The 16,299-nt window shown below is 43.3% G+C and overlaps 1 protein-coding gene across 4 annotated transcripts in view; it reads right to left on the bottom strand.

The window, feature by feature from the left end:
• Positions 1–16,079, bottom strand: part of Tpst1 (tyrosylprotein sulfotransferase 1) — a 95,131-nt gene extending 79,052 nt beyond the window's left edge. The window contains exons 1-3 of one of the 4 annotated variants that reach the window (XM_058582684.1): positions 15,941–16,076; positions 14,975–15,049; positions 2,392–2,472 (exon numbers count right to left, since the gene is read on the bottom strand). The gene's annotated coding sequence lies outside the window, so the exon portion shown is untranslated. Of the gene's footprint in view, positions 1–2,391; positions 2,473–14,974; positions 15,050–15,940 lie in introns of all 4 variants that reach the window. The other 3 variants (XM_046454577.2, XM_058582685.1, XM_046454578.2) reach the window with 3 other exon arrangements.
• Between the last annotated feature and the right edge of the window lie 220 nt (positions 16,080–16,299).

Raw genomic sequence — 16,299 nt, 5'->3', positions numbered from 1 at the left:
CTACAAAGTCTCTCCTGCTCTTCTCTTTCCTCCACTGTCAATGAACCACTTCCTCTTGAATTCCCAGGCTAAGAGCCTGAACCCTCTGCACAGTCAACTAGTAGAGCTGCACTCCCCCTGCCTCCTCAGTCCTCCCTGCTTTCCCTACCAGCATGGCATTAATCCTCATCTTCCTGCCTTCTCAAAGAGTGACTCCCAACTGCTCTCCCTAACTGAGTCTGACTTCCCTGTTTCAGAAGTGAACTGAGTTAATTTATGATCTTTCAAAAATGCAAATAAATTTGGCCATCTCCCTGCTTAAAAGCCTTCAATAGCTTTCTACTTCTCCCAGAAAAAACAACAAAAAATCCTCACTCTAACCTGTAAGACTTTTCAGGATCCAGCCTCTTCTTCCCACTCTCACCTATGCTCCCTCACCAACCTGAAGCTTCCCTGACCTGCCCGCACCTCCACACTCACCGCAACTCTGCCATCTCTGCCACCACTTCTGGGAAGCCCTGCTAACACCTCTCCCCCCGCATATGACACAGGAGTCTTTCTTCCTTTTCAGGAATGTACAACACCAGGATATATAATCACAAAAGCATGGAACACAACCTGCTCCATCCAGTCAGCAGCCCTCGCCCCACTCCCCTCCCTTCACTCCACTCATCCCTCTTCAATCCTCTTCATTTATAGTTTTTCTTTGTTTTTTTTGGGGGGGGGGTAACTAGGGATTGAACCCAGGAGTGCTTTACACTGAGCTACATCCCCAACCCCTTTTTTATTTGGAGACAGGGTTTCACTATGTTGCCTTAAACTTGAGATCCTCCTTCCTCAGTCTCCCAAGCCACTGGGATTACAGGTGTGCACTACCAAGCCCAGCTTCATGCTACTTCTTACATTTTATGGTTAATTTACCTGTTTTTTCCAGTAAACTGTGACCTCTGGATTAAAAGTGGGAACCTTTAAATGATTCTTGTAATGCACTCTATCAGTCAATTTCATCTGCCTCTACCAATTCAGATGTCCAATGATAAATGAATCAGAATCTTATTTTTTTTGCAATCACTTAGGCTTGCTGTAAGAAACATAAGTAAAAGAGCCCTGCTGGGGATGTGGCTCAAGTGGTAGCGTGCTTGCCTGGCATGCGTGCGGCCTGGGTTCGATTCTCAGCACCGCATACAAACAAAGATGTTGTGCCCGCAGAAAACTAAAATAAATAAATAAATAAACAAAATTCTTTTAAAAAAAAAGTAAAAGAGCCCTTCTGTCCTAGAGTAACTTTACCTATAAGGAGATAAACAACTCAAAGAGGATAAACAACTTGCTAACTGGTTTGATTCTTAGGAAACTATTGGCCATGCAGGAGCCCATGTCTGACTCTACACAGTGATGATCCCCAGATCAGGCTTGGGGTGAACGTAAAGCCAGGTGTGTTAACACTCAGGGTACAAATGAGGTAAACTTGAGACCACCTATTAGCATATGGGTTAAAAATGTCAGCTTTTGAACAATATTTTCTCTATAATAACCACCTAATTAGAATGATTTACTCCCATAAATAAGCAGCATGCATATCTGCATACTTTCTGCAAGTCTCTGACCACTTCATGTGGATAAGACCAAGAATGAGGGCGAGATCTGGTCTTAAGAGATAAAGGTCTAGGCTGGGGATGTAGCTCAGTTGGTAGTGCTTACCTCACAAGCACAAGGCCCTGGGTTCGATCCCCAGCACCACTAAAAAGTAAAAATTGAAAAAATAAATAAGTTTAAAAAAAGAGAGAGATAAAGGACTAGCTGGGCATGGTGGCCTTCACCTGTAATCCCAGAGGCTGAGGCAGGAAGACCGTGAGTTCATAGTCAGCCTCAGTAAAGTGAGGCTCTAAGCAACTCACTGAGACCCTATCTCTAAATTTTTGTATTTACAAAATAGGGCTGGGGGCGCTGGGGTTGTGGCTCAGTGGTAGAGCACTTGCCTAGCACGTGTGAGGCGCTGGATTCCATCCTCAGCACCAAATAAGTAAATAAATAAATGTATTGTGTCTAACTACAACTAAAAAGAAAATATTAAAAATAAATAAATAAATCGAAATAGGGCTGGGGATGTGGCTTGGTGGCCATGTGCCCCTGAGTTCAATCCCTGGTACCAAAAAGGAAAAAGAGATAAAGGTCTAAGCGGAAGACAAGTGGCTCTGTACTTTGTGTTTTTATCAGTGTGGTTTCACTGGAGCCCACTCACTCCTAGGTAAAGAGGTTCCCACTTCTGTTGTGGGAGATTAAACCTCTGACCCAAAATTACTCATAGCTTAACTTCTATGACCTTTTCTATAAAAAACTGGACAAGAAATCTTTCATCAGAAACCACTATTATAGGGGGCTGGGGCTGGGGCTCAGTGGTAGATCACTTACCTAGCACGTGTGAGGTACTGGGTTCGATTCTCTGCACCACGTTAAAAAATAAAAAAATAAAGATACCATGTCCGTGTACAACTAAAAGAAAAAAAAAAAGAAACCACTCTATAGTAATTTCTATGGGAAAAATCTAATTGCCTTACTATTTTATCTTCTTGCACATTACTGAGGATTTAGCATATAATCATATATTGTCATTTAACTTTTCTAAGGTGGAAACTTCCTTTGGTTCAATAATGAACTGAGTGAAATCCCTGGCAACAGTACCTGAGTGTGGAATGTTCTCCTATGTAGCCTTACTCCACATTTCAGTTGAGCACTTACCAAGCACGTAGACAAGTATGATTCATCATCTGACTTCAAAAAACCAGCAGGGAGAGAAAACACGCTATGCACACATGCCATGATAGAATAAAAAGGTCAAACAAAAGGGATGCACAAAGACACAGGGGGGTCTCCAGGAAGGGGCACGGCCACAGATCAGAATGAGTCTATGAGAATGAGCAGTAGTTCCACCACAGGGGCAGTGTTTTGAGCAAAGAAAATAGTATAACAGGGGCTGGGGCTGGGGCTCAGGGTAGAGCGCTCACCTCGCATGTGTGAGGCACTGGGTTTAATCCTCAGCACCTCGAACAAATAAATAAAATAAAGGGACAATTAAAAAAAAAACAGTGTAACAAGAACTCTCAAAGTGGAAGAGAACAGCACACACTGAGGAAATATTAACTAAAACTAATAAGTAATAGCTTACTCTGAATGTAGGAAGTAAGAGAACAAAACAGAAACAAGCAGAATCACAGACCTCAGAGCTGTGACCCTTCAAGGATAAACAGGCTAAAATGCTGTGTGTGAAGCCCTTCAGCCACACAGAGGTTAAGTAAAGCGGAAGGCACTTCCAGGATGGCAAAGGAAGGACTTCCACAAGTCACTCCTCCATACAGCAACAAGGACACTGGCAAAAACGGTCAAGACCAACTTTGTCAGAACTCTGAAAATTGAAGGCTTACAGGAATCCAAGGAATGTTTATACAAGAAAAGCGGCTGACTCTTAGTGAGCAGAGCAAGTTTGTGGCATTTTAATTTGCCTTAGACTCCTCTCCTCAGCTCTGAAGAAGCCTTGAAAACTTTCTAGCAGCCTTGCAAACACCTTAGGAACACCACAGCCCAGTGGCCACGCATGGTGGCAGAACAGCTCAAGAGCACTCCACAAAAAGCATTCCCAAGACCTGTCACTATCTAACCTACCCAGCCGCTCTCCAGAAGACTGCACTCCAGGCTTTGACCATCTGACGGGCTCAGAGCTCCCTAGATGGCAAGAGTCCTATTCCCAGGGCATTTGTTAAAAACAACCAGAGACAACTGTTCAGCTTCACAGCTCAGGCAGCAGCAGCAGTAACAAATGGAGCAAACGATGTAAATTAAAAATTTAAAAAAAATTATTTTTAAATTAACAGGAGAATTTGGGGAAAAAGATGTTCAGACAGTGGAGAAAACCCCAACATATTCCTGAGAATCTAGAAGGCATACGCGTCCCCAGGAGAGACTTGGGAAGGCCCTGTCTTGCCACTGGCTGACATCCACGTTCTGAACCAGCAAGAAATGAAGGCTGAGCCAGTACAGTAAGGGAGCCACACCACACATGCACACTCAGCAAAGGTCGCATGACCTGCTGTCTCCAGATACGTAAGGGAATTTGCCCTACTTCAGTGGGCCACTTGGCTAATAAAGCAGAGACTTCAATAGTTACACAGGAAAAAAACACAGATTTTACAGAATTTGTCCCAGAAAGTCACAAAACAAAGAGCAAAAACAAATCCTGAGAGGGTGAGTGTTTAATTTCCAAAGTACCCATATTTTATACTATTTAAAATACTTGCTTTTCAACAACAACAAAAAAATGATTAGACCAATAAAGTGATAGGAAAGTACAGGGGAGTGGGGAGAGGAAGGCAATACATAGAATCTATCCCTGAGGAGCTCAAACCCTGCCTTTACTGGACAAAGACTTCATTGTAAATATATTCAAAGAACTAAATGAGACCACATACAATGAATTAAAGGAAATTACATGGGTGATTTTTCACTAAAGAAACAAATTATTTTTTTAAACAAAACTGAAAGAACTACAAGAGAAAAATTCACTAAAGGGTCTTAACGACAGACTTAGGCTAGGAGGAGGAAGAGGCAGGAAACAAAGACCAATTATCCACACTGAAGAAGAGAAAGAAAAAGAATGAAGAAAAACTAATACACCACACATGCCAATGCATGCAGAAAGGAAGTTTCAGAAGAGGAGAAGGAAACAACAAGAGTTGTGGAAGTAATGGCTGAAAACATCCCAAATGCAACATAAGCACTCATCTCCACATATTAAGTAGGAAAGACAAAGTGATCTACACTTAGACACACAATAATAAAACTGTGAGGAGCAAGAGAAATGAAACTCGCGCATACAAAATTCCTAATAAGATACACAGCTGACTGCTGAGTGGTCAGAGTGGTCAGAAGGCAGTGTCATGGTATGTTCCCAGTGAAGAAAGGACCCTCAACCAAGAACCATATGTCCAATGAGACTGTCCTTTGAAAATAAAGGGATCAGACATTCCAAGTAAACAAAAACTGAGATTTGTCACAAGGAGAGCTGCCTATGAGAAATAACAAAAGGTGTCTTCAGGGCTAAAATGAAAAAGCACTAAACAGTAATTCAAATCCACATTAAGAAATAAGCAGCACCAAGGTAACTACACAGAAAAACACCAAAGATAGTAAAGTATATTTTATAATTCTTCTGAGCTGAATTAAAAGAAATCTGTATAAAGCAAGTTACAGAACTGTTGAAGAGTTTATAATGTAGAAGGTGTAATTTCAAAGAGAAAGTGGGAAGAAATGAGCAGGGCTCTATTAAAGCCAACTTTTTGTACACTATTGAAATTAAGTTGGTATTACTCCAAACTATATTGTTTTAGATTATCAGTTCTAATCACCAGTAAAATTGAAAAGTACAGTCAAGGGCCACATAAAATCACTCTGGTCAACAGCAGGCCACAAGGACGACAGTGGCCCCATGAGATTATAATGCAGCTGAAAGATCCCATCACTAGTGACACCACAGTCATCACAGCATATGGTTCAATGCACTGCCCATGCGTGTGACGTGAGGCATCTGTAAAGAGACCTACCGTATTGCCAGTCATGTGAAAGTATGGCATATACAATTATGTACAGTACACAAAATTCAATAACAACTACATTAACTGCACATGTATTTACTGCACTTTGATTTGTCCTCGTACTTACTTAAAAATATAAGGTGCCTCAGAACAGTGTTCACTATTACACCAACACAGCCTCCTGCATGCCATGCTTGCCATGTCTCTTGACCACGACACCAGGCTACATTGAGTGACTGTCCTATTATGTCCTGGTCTGTGTAAATACACTGTGATATGTGCACAAGGACAAAATCACCTAAAGAAGCATTTCTCAGACTATATCTTTGTCACGGAGCATGATGGCACGTGCCTGTAACCCCAGTGACACAGGAGGCTGAGGTAGGAGGATTGCAAATTCAAGACCAGCCTCAGCAAGTTAGTGAGGCCCTAAGAACTTAGCAAGACCCTGTCTCAAAATAATACATTTTTTAAAAGGGTTGGGGACATGGCTCAGTGGTTAAACAACCCTGGGTTAAATCCCCAGTACCAAAAAAAAAAAAAAGTTCTTTGTCTCTAAGTAATACATGACTGCAAGTAAAAGAAATGATAACTAAACCATATACAGAAAATTAATTAATACAAACAATAGTAATGGAAAAAGAAAAGCAAAAAAGAACATACAACTAGACCTAACAAACATCTATAATAAAACAAATAGTAAAACAGTAGATGCAAATCCTAATATACTAGTAATTACATTAAATGTAAATGGATTAAAAACTTTTAACAGGCAGTGATTGAGAATGGACCAAAAACGAAAAATGAAAAACATGATCCAAATGTATGTTTTCTACAAGACACACTTTAGACTCAAAGACCAAACCAGACAGGCTGAAAGCCACGGAGAGGCAAAGGTATGTCATGCAAACCGCAACCAAGAGATCCTGGACTGTCTATAACACACTGGATATGATACACTTGAAAACAAAATTGTCACTAGAGACAAAAAAGGTACATCTTAGAAGAGGTGAATCTAATAACTGACAAAACCGCAAAATAATCATAAATACGCATGCAACTAACATAGAGCCCTAAAATGCACTGTGAAAACTGACAGAATTGAAATGAGAAATAAAGAATTCAGCATTAATAGTCAGAGACTTCAATATTCCACTTCAATAACTAGACAAAATATTACTGAGAAATGGAAGAGATGAATAGCTGCTGGCATTAAAATGTACTTATTAAAGCAAAAAATGCCGCAGTCTGGCTGGGCACAATCAGGAGCCACTTGTCAAAAGAAACTAACTTTATTTTTAGAACCACACACGACAAACAAAATAGTCTCTCAGGAAAAACCCTCAGAGCCTCAACTGCCACCACCGGCTTTCCCCAAGCCTCTCCACCTCCCACAATCCTCCTGCTCTTGAGGCCGATTGGCTGGGTCACGTGGGCGGAGCCAAAAAAGTCCCCCAATGAGCAGCTCCGTGGTCTGAAAGGGCAGGGAAACAGTCCAATGAGCATCACCGCAGAGGAGCCAATCAGCTAGATGTTGCTGGGGCCGAGGAGCCAATCAGCTAGATGTTGCTGGGGCCGCTGTGAGCCAATCATCAGCCAGCAGCTGGAAGTTTGCTGGCAGCTGGAAGTTTGCTGGGGCCCCTTTGGCTGTGGCTCTCAACAAATAGCTACAAAGCAACTAAACCTAACATCTATAAAACCCTCCAGGCAACAAGTGCAGCCTGTGCATTACTTATAAATGTATGTGAAACATTCTCTAGGATAAATCCTGTGTGAAGGCACAGAATGAGTCTATTATGGTTTGGATACCAGGTGTCCCCCAAAAGCTCATATGTGAGCAGTGCAAGAAGGCTTAGAGGTGAAATAATTGGGTTATGAGAGCCTTGACCCAATCAGTGAATTAATCCCCTAACAGGAAGTGACTGAGTGGTAACTGAAGGCAGGTAGGATGTGGCTGGAGGTGGGCGTGCAGGGGGCACCCTTTAGGGGTAGAAAGTCTGTATCTGGTGAGTAGAGTCTCTCTGCTCTGTGGTGGATGTCCTGAGCTGCTCTCCTCCACAACACTCTCTTCCATGATATCCTGCCTCAAGCCCCAAGGAATAGAGCAAGCCGTCGACAGGACTGAAACTTTGAGCCCCCAAATAAACTTTTCCTCCTCTAAAATTACTATTCTCAGGTCTTTCAGTGACAGCAACAAAAAGCCAACTACAACAAATTCTTAATGTATTTAAATGACAGAAATCATACAAAGTATTATTTTATGAAAATTAGAAAACATTACCCAAAAAAGTTTGGAAAATTCACAAATATGGATTAAACATCACTCTTCCAAAATAACCATTGAGCCTAGAAGACATCATAAGAAAGTTACAAAACACTCTGAAATGACAATATAAAACTTATAGGATGCAACAAAAGCAGGGCTATGAGGGAAATCTATAGTGGTAAATACTTATACTAAAAAAGATCACAAACCAACAACATGATTATCCCCCTAGGAAACCTGAAAAAGAAGAAACCAAACCAAAGCCAGAAGGAAGGAAATAATAAATACTAAAGTAAAATTAATGAAACACAGAATATAACATGAGAACATCAACAAAACGAAAGTTGGTTCTTTGAAAGGATCAGGAATATTGACAATCCTTTAGCAAGACTGATGACAATGAGAGAGAAGACTCAAATTACTAAAACCTGTAACAAATAAAAGGCAGACAAAACTGTTATGGTTTGGATGTGTAGTGACCCCCAAAACCTCACATGTGAGACAATCCAAGAAGGTTCAGAGGAGAAATGATTGGGTTGTGAGAGCCTTGATCCATCAGTGATTTAACCCCTGACAGGGTTACCTAGGTGGTAATGAAGTGACAGGTGTAGCTGGAGGAGGTGGGAACTGGGGCATGGCTTTGGGTATATATTTGTGGAGTCCCTATGCTTTCTGATTGCGGAAGCTGCTTCCCTCTGCCACAATCTGTTGCCATGTTGTTCCAGTCTCACCTCCAGCCCTGAGGAAAGGAGCTGTCTGTGGATTAAGACCTCTGAAACTGTGAGCCCCCAAATAAACTCTTCCTCCTTTACGTTGTGCCGGTCAGGTCATTTAGTCACAGCAGTGAAAAAGCTGACTAAAACACTAACGATCTTAAAAGAAATAAAAATGGTGAAAAACAATTGTAATTCAATAAGTGACATAACCTAGATGAAATGGACAAATTCCTAAAAGACACAAACTACCGAAATCAAGTCACAAAGAAATTTTAAAAAATATGAATATACCTATAAGAAGAAAAAGAATTAGGTAATCAAAAGCTTCCCACGGCTGGGCATAGTGGCACACACCTGTAATCCCAGCAACTTGAGAGGCCAAGGCAGGAGGATTTTGAGTTCAAAGCCAGCCTCAGCAACTTAGTGAGACCCTGAACCAAACCAAAGCCAATACCTGGTGCCAAACAAACAAACAAACAAAAAACCTTCCCACAAAGAAAAGCCCAGAAAGGAAGGCTCCACTGCTGAATTCCCAATGGTAAGGAATTAACACTAATTCTTTTTTAATATTTTTTTTAGTTGTTGATAGACCTTTATTTTATTCATTTATTTATATGTGGCACTGAGGATCCACCCAAGTGCCTCATACATGTCAGGCAAGTCTACTGCTGAGCCACAACCCCAGCAGCCCCAACACAAATTCTTAACAAGCTCTTCTAGACCTGCAGGGACACATCCAATTAAGCTGCTCATGACTAGATGACTTGTTTTTTGTTTTTTTTATTTTTCCTGTAATACAAATGTTAACTTTAAAAAAAAAAAAAAAAAAGCTATTTTAAAAAAACTTTTTTTTTTTTTTTTTTAAAAGAGCTCTGCTAAAATACATTAGAGGGGGACTGGGATTGTGGCTCAGCGGTAGAATGCTTGCCTAGCATGGGCAGGACCTGGGTTCAGTCCTCAGCAACACATAAAAATAAAAGGCACTGTGTTGTGTCTATCAACACCTAAAAAACAAATATTAAAAAAAAAAAATACAGAAGAGGAAGAAACACTTCTGAACTCATTATATGAGGACTGTTTTACCCTGATTTCAAAACTAAACACTACAAAAACTAAACTACATGCTGGGTGCAGTGACGCATGCCTGCAATTCCAGTGGCTCAGGAGGCTGAGGCAGGAGGATTGCAAGTTCAAAGTCAGCCTCAGCAAAAGCGAGGCACTAAACAACTCAGTGAGACCCTGTCCCTAAATAAATGACAAATTTATTTAGAGGATGTGGCTCAGTGGTCGATTGCTCCTGAGTTCAATCCCCAGTACCAAAATAAACTACAGACCGGTATTTTTTTTAATATTTATTTTTTAGTTGTAGTGTACCTTTATTTATTTCCATGTGGTGCTGAGGATTAAACCCAGGGCCTTACATGTGCTAGGTGAGCGCTCTACTGCTGAGCCATGATCCCAGCGCCCCCCAGACCAATATTTATAAAAAATAAATGAAAAATCCTCAATTAAATATCAGCAAACTGACCTAACAACATATATAAAGATTACATATCATGAGGGTGTTTTATCCTGAAAATGCAAGGTTGGTCCAACCTAAGAAAACCAACAAAATACACATTGACAGAAAACACATGATCCTACCTACAGGCACAGAAAAGGCACTTGATAAAATTCAACACACCCTTTCATAATAAACATGGAGTAAACTAGAAACAGAAGAAAACCTCATCAGCCTAGTAAAATGGACATTTAAGAAAGTGCACAAGCTGGGTGTAGTGGTTCACGTCTGTAATCCCAACAGCTTGGAAGGCTGAGGCAGGAGGAACCCAAGTTCAAAGCCAGCCTCAGCAACTTAGCAAGGCCCTAAGCCTTAGGGAGACCTGTCTCAAAATAAAAAAGGGGGGGGGGGCAGGGGATGTGACTCAGTAGTTAAGTGCCTCTGGGTTCAATCCTTGGTACCAAAAAAAAAAAAAAAAAAAAAGTACATAGTAATTTCACAATTAATGACCTCCCTGAACAAGAGAAAATATCCATTCACAACTCTGCTATTCAACATTGCATAGGAGGTTCTAGCCAGGGCAAAAAGGCATGAAAAATAAATTAAAAGGCACTCAGTTTGGAATGAAGAAGTATGATCAAAGGGGCTGCAGTTGTGACTCATTGGGAGAACATTTGCCTGGCAAATGTGTGGCTCTGGGTTCAATTCTCAGCCCCATATAAAAATAAATAAATAAAGGTATTGTGCCCATCTATAACTACAAAGAAATTTTTTAAAAGTACAGAGATTGCATAGTCTTATATATGTATATATTATAATTGAATATGAATATATTACAATATAAAGACAACGAAATCTTAATATGGGAACAGTTCTCCAGAGAAAATAAACAAATGGCCAAAAAACACATGAAAATTTGCTCAAACATTACCATCTGGGATATTCAAATCAAAACCACAATAAGATTCAGCTTCACACCCACAAGGATGGCTAGAATCAAAATGCCACATAGTAATAAGCTTTGGTGAGGAGTGGAGAATATGGACCCTCATGCACTGTTAGTGGGAATGTGAAATAGTCCAGTCACGCTGACCTGCAGTCCCTCCCAGTGTAAACCTTTGGGTTCTAGAGCCATCCCCCTGACTCAACAATGAGGCTACTGCAGAAAGCACAACCACAGAAAGACTTGGGCATGTGCATTCACAGCAGCGCTCTCCACAGCAGAGTGGAAAAAAAACAAATACCCAGCAACTGATTAATGGATAAACAAAATGCAGCCTATCCACAAACTGTTCTGTTATTCGCTGATAAATACTTCTGCTCTTCTGGTTCTTTTCCTGTTCTTTTCCAGCACTGATGTTCTGATGTTCTTCCCTTGTAAACATGAGGCTTGTTCCTGACTCTTTGCACTATTCTTTCTGCTTGAAAAACTCTTCTAGCTGATCCATCACTGTATGGCTCACTCTTTCGTGTCTTTCTGATCTTCAACCATGTGTCACCTCTCAAAACAAGTCTCCCCGTCGTCTATCCAAACTATTTAGCCAATCACTTATCAACTGTTCTATTTTTTTCTCTGAGAGGGAGGATGAAGGTTTGGCTCAGTGGTAGAGATGTGACTAGCATTAGGGAGGTCCTGGATCTGATCTTCAGCACCAAGGAGAAAAAGTGTCTATTTTTATCAGAGGGCTTTCCTGCAATGCTTTTCTCTTACATATGAGCAGGTAACTTTTCCTTTTCACCACTGTCTCATCAATCATAGTGCCTAAATAGACTTCTTGATTTAGGGAGAAAGAAATGAAATACTGATATATGCTACACTAGGGAAGAAAGCTGTAGACATTATGCTGAGTGAAAGAAGCCAGTAACAAAAGACAACACATTGTATGATTCCATTAATGACATATCCAGAATAGTTATTTTTCTTTTTTTTTCTCCTGTGTGTGTGTGTGTGTGTGTGTGTTGCTGGGGATTGAACCCAGGGCCTTGGGCACACAAGGCAAGCACTCTACCAACTGAGCTATATCCCCAGCCTTAGTTATTTCTATTCTATAATATAAATCTAAAGAGACATAAAATAGATTAGTGATTTCCTAAGGACAGAAGAGATGGGTGGGATGGTTAAGAAGTGTATGGTGCATTTGCCAGGCGCAGTGGCACATGCCTATAATCAATCCCAGCAGCTCAGGAGGCTGAGGCAGGAGGATCGCCAAGTCAAAACCAGCATCAGCAAAGGCAAGGCACTAAGCAAGTCAGTGAGACCCTGACTCTAAATAAAATACAATAAGGCTGGAGATGTGGCTCAGTGGTTAAGTATCCCTGGGTCCAATTCCCAGGGAGGGAGGGAGGGAGGGAAGGAAGGAAGGAAGGAAGGAAGGAAAAAGAAATGAGGGGCTGGGTTGTGGTTCAGTGGCAGAGCACTTGCCAAGCACTTGTGAGACACTGAGTTCCTCAGCACCACATAAAAATAAATAAATAGGGCTGGAGTTGTGGCTCAGCGGTAGAGCATTTGCCTAGCACGTGCAAGGCCCTGGGTTTGATCCTCAACACCACATATAAATAAATAAATAGAATAAAGATACTGTGTCCAACTACAACTAAAAAATAAATATTTTTTAAAAATAAAATGAATGAATAAAGGTATTGTGTCCATCTACAACTAAAAATAAAATAAAATAAAAACGAGCAGCACGATCAGATCACTCTTTAAAAATGGAACAAGTCCTAAGAGTAGTGTGAAGGATGAACCAGAGTTCAGAACTCAGCAGCTAACTGCTCAGGAAGCATATAACCAAGACCTGAACTAATCTCTGCCAATGAGAGAACGATGTAAGGTAGCAGCAAGAGGAAGTAGGGCAGACATAACCCTCGGAGTATGGTGGATGGCCATGAGATTCCAAGGTGAAGCCCTTAAACAGGAGGAAAGCTTCGGTGTGTGCTTAAGAGGCCCATGGGTAGAGTTAAGGAAGGAAAAGATGACCATGTATGAAGAACCAATCATCCATGTATGGCGATCCAGTTGAGGGATGAAAACTGGGCCCTGAACTTCAAGAAAAATGGGGACTGCACAAATATCTTTTAAAACCTTAAACACAAGTGCAATTTAAAGCCACAAATGTGTGATCTCACAAGGAAGCCAGAGAAAACAGAAATGGGCAAAAATGAAACACTAGCCATGAGGTAGGAGGATCACAAGTTCAAAGCCAGCCTCAGCAAAATCGAGGCACTGAGCAACTCAGTGAGACCCTGTCTCTAAATAAAATACAAAATAGGGCTGGGGATGGGGCTCAGTGGTCGAGTGCCCCTGAGTTCAATCCCCAGTACCAAAAAAAAAAGAGAGAGAGGAGGAGGAGGAAGAGAAGGGAGGAGGAAGAGGAAGAGGTGGTGGAGGAGGAGAAGGAAGGAGGAGGAGGAAGGAGGAGGAGGAAGAGAAGGAGGAGGAAGAAGAAGGAGGAGAAAGAGGAGGAAGGAGGAGAAAGAGGAGGAAGGAGGAGAAAGAGGAGGAGGGAGGAGGGGAAGGAGGGGAAGGAGGGGAAGGAGGAGAAGGAGGAAGGAAGAGGAGGAGGAGGAGGAGGAAGAGGAGGAGGAGGAGGAAGAAGGAGGAGGAGGAGAAGGAAGGAAGAGGAGGTAGGAGGAGGAAGGAGGAGGAGGAGGAAGGAGGAGGATGAAGGAGGAAGAAGGAGGAGTTGGAGGAAGGAAGAGGAAGAGGAAGAAGAGGAGGAGGAGGAGGAGGAGGAGGAGGAGGAGGACGACGAAGAAAGGAAGAAGACAAAAAGAGGGAAGCAGCAAGGGAAGGTTTGTTTTGTTTTGGAAGGTGGAAACCTGAGCATGTATACATGCTGAGAAAAAGGACTACATGGGCAAAGACCAAAGATGTCAGCCTTGAAGAAAAAAGAACAGAATGAGATGAGTACAGGTACCGACAGATCCTTGAGAGGCCAGACCAATGCCCACTATCTCTTCCATGAAGCAGAAGGTCAAACAAGCAGTAAGAAAGCAAGGGTGAGAGAAGAGTAGCAATGCAGGCTTTAGTACATCAGAGGGACCCAAGAGGTGATTCAAAGGATCTCCAGTGCAAGTGAAGTTGGATTGGGAAGTTTAGAACGGCACCTAGAGCACTGTTACATGATTTTCTCCAGTCTACCCTGGGGAGCCCAGAAGCAGGAAAAGTTGATTCAGGCTTGACACCATCACAGCAAATATGGTGAGAACAGCACAAGGCCCAAAACAATGCTTTGATAATTTTAAAGTCAAATTTATTTTGCTCTTTTGAAAAACTGTTATTCTCCGACAGACAGTATTGCGAAAGTAGGAGAGAGACACGTGGAAGGTTCCTCTTAACCCTTACAGAACTTGTGACAACTTTCACTCTTAAGCCTATCTGATCCCTTCAGCAGCCGATTCCAAGCCTGAGTTCATCTGGCTTTTTAAAAATGTGTTTCAATTGTTATACATGATAGTAGAATGCATTTTGACACTTCATACATAAATTGAGTATAACTTCTCATTCATCTGGTTGTTCATCTAGTTACATAGGTCATGTAATCATACATGCACACAGGGTACTGATGTCTGATTCATTCTATTACCATTCCTCCTCTGGCTTTTAAAGGGTGAAAATTCACTGCAGCTCCCTGAATTAGCCAACTAATAAATAAACAAGTCAACAGGATTACAGAAAAATACTGCTTCAGCCAGGAGGTAGGGGCTCTTTCTTCCCTAAAACAAAGGTTTGCTAAACTGTTTAGATGAGAGGGGAGGATGGGATTATATCACAAAGCTCCCTGAACAGCAATCTAAAAATTTTTTACAAAGGCAATTAACATAAAACAATATAAGCCACAAAGATAGCAGAACTGAGTTTGTTTTGAATAAATGCAGTATGTAGTTGACAGTGAAATCCCTTCATTCATCCTTCCACCTCCCATACCTCTTTTATGGTAGAAGAGTCAAAAATCCCTCTGGTTACTGGATTTCTGGCACCATCCGGAGAGCACAAAAAGGCCTAGAAAGAGGCAGAGACTGATGGTGTTAACATTCATCGTGTGCCAAACTCACTGTGTGGCAGGCCCAGAGCTGGGCACCTTACATATTCTGGGTGCAGGTAGTTTAATGACGAATTGCCTGCTGAGTCTATGGATCTGGCATGCTGAGAAGAGTAGGAAAGTGACCCAAGATTTAAGTGGAAAGGAAGGAAGAAGTTAGAAACGTGGATGATAAGTTGGAAAAGGAAGGCATCTGGGAGCCAAAAGGCAAGACCCAGGGACACCTTGTGGGGGACCGGCAAATGAAATGCACCCCCACACACACTAGGTCGCGGGGAGACTGAAATGCAAAGGCGTAAGATATAAAGGCTAGGCATGGAGTGGGAGCCACTGAAACACGAAGGGGACAGAAGGCACACATGAAGGCTAGGGATGGGGCTCTGGGTGAGGACGGCTGAAACGCAGGGGCAGGCAGGAAGGCTAGGATGGGGCGTGTGAAACGCTCGGGGAGCACAGGTAGCAGGCGGGAAGTCTAGGGAAGAGGCTGACTCAAATGCAAAGGGAGCTCGGTGCTGGGATGACTGAAAGGCAGAAGGAGCTTCGCGGGAAGGCTAGGGTGGGGGTGGGACGACTGAAATGCAAGGGGGCGCGGCAGGAAGGCCGGGACGGACGGGAGCAGGGCGGCGGCAGCGAAGCCCGGCGAGGGGCGCGCAAACGCGGCTCCCTGCGGGGCGCGGACGCGAGAAGCCCCGAAGGGATGCGGGGCTGGGACGCCGCGGCGCTTGGGGAGGGCAGGGGAAGAGAAGGAGGGGAAAAGGGCAGGCAGGGAGGGCAGCGCAAGTTGGGGCAGGCCGGGGCAGGCCGGGGCGCGGCGGGTGGCGGGCGGCGGGCGGCAGCAACAGCCCCCTTACCTGCGACCAGCGAGGAGCCGCCGCGCCGCCGCGCCGGCATGCTGAGCCCAGACACCTCCCCCACCGCCTTAGGTGGGCGCCATCGGGTCGGCCCGGGAGCCCGCCCTCGCCGCCGAGCGCCGCCGCTGCCGCCGCCAGCCCGGGCCGGCCCCGGGAGACGCGCCGCCGCGACCCGCACCGCGGCCGCCTCAGCAGCGACTCCAGAGGTCGTCGCCCCAGCGCGCGCCGGGAGGCAGCGGCCTCTCACGCGCGCCGCGATTGGCTGCCGGGGGCCCGGCCGCGCTCCGTGTGGGCCTCTCTGATTCGCTGGCTCTTGAGGACCACCCTCGGAGGCGGGGCTTGGGTCAGAACGCCAAGGG

The sequence above is a fragment of the Marmota monax genome, unplaced genomic scaffold (genome assembly GCF_021218885.2).
Source record: "Marmota monax isolate L192 unplaced genomic scaffold, Marmota_monax_Labrador192_F-V1.1 WCK01_AAM20220418_F8-fsc00086, whole genome shotgun sequence".
In the NCBI taxonomy this organism is placed as follows: Eukaryota; Metazoa; Chordata; class Mammalia; order Rodentia; family Sciuridae; genus Marmota; species Marmota monax.
Note: the sequence above shows the minus strand (reverse complement) of the source record. Positions and strands in the feature narration are given on the sequence as shown.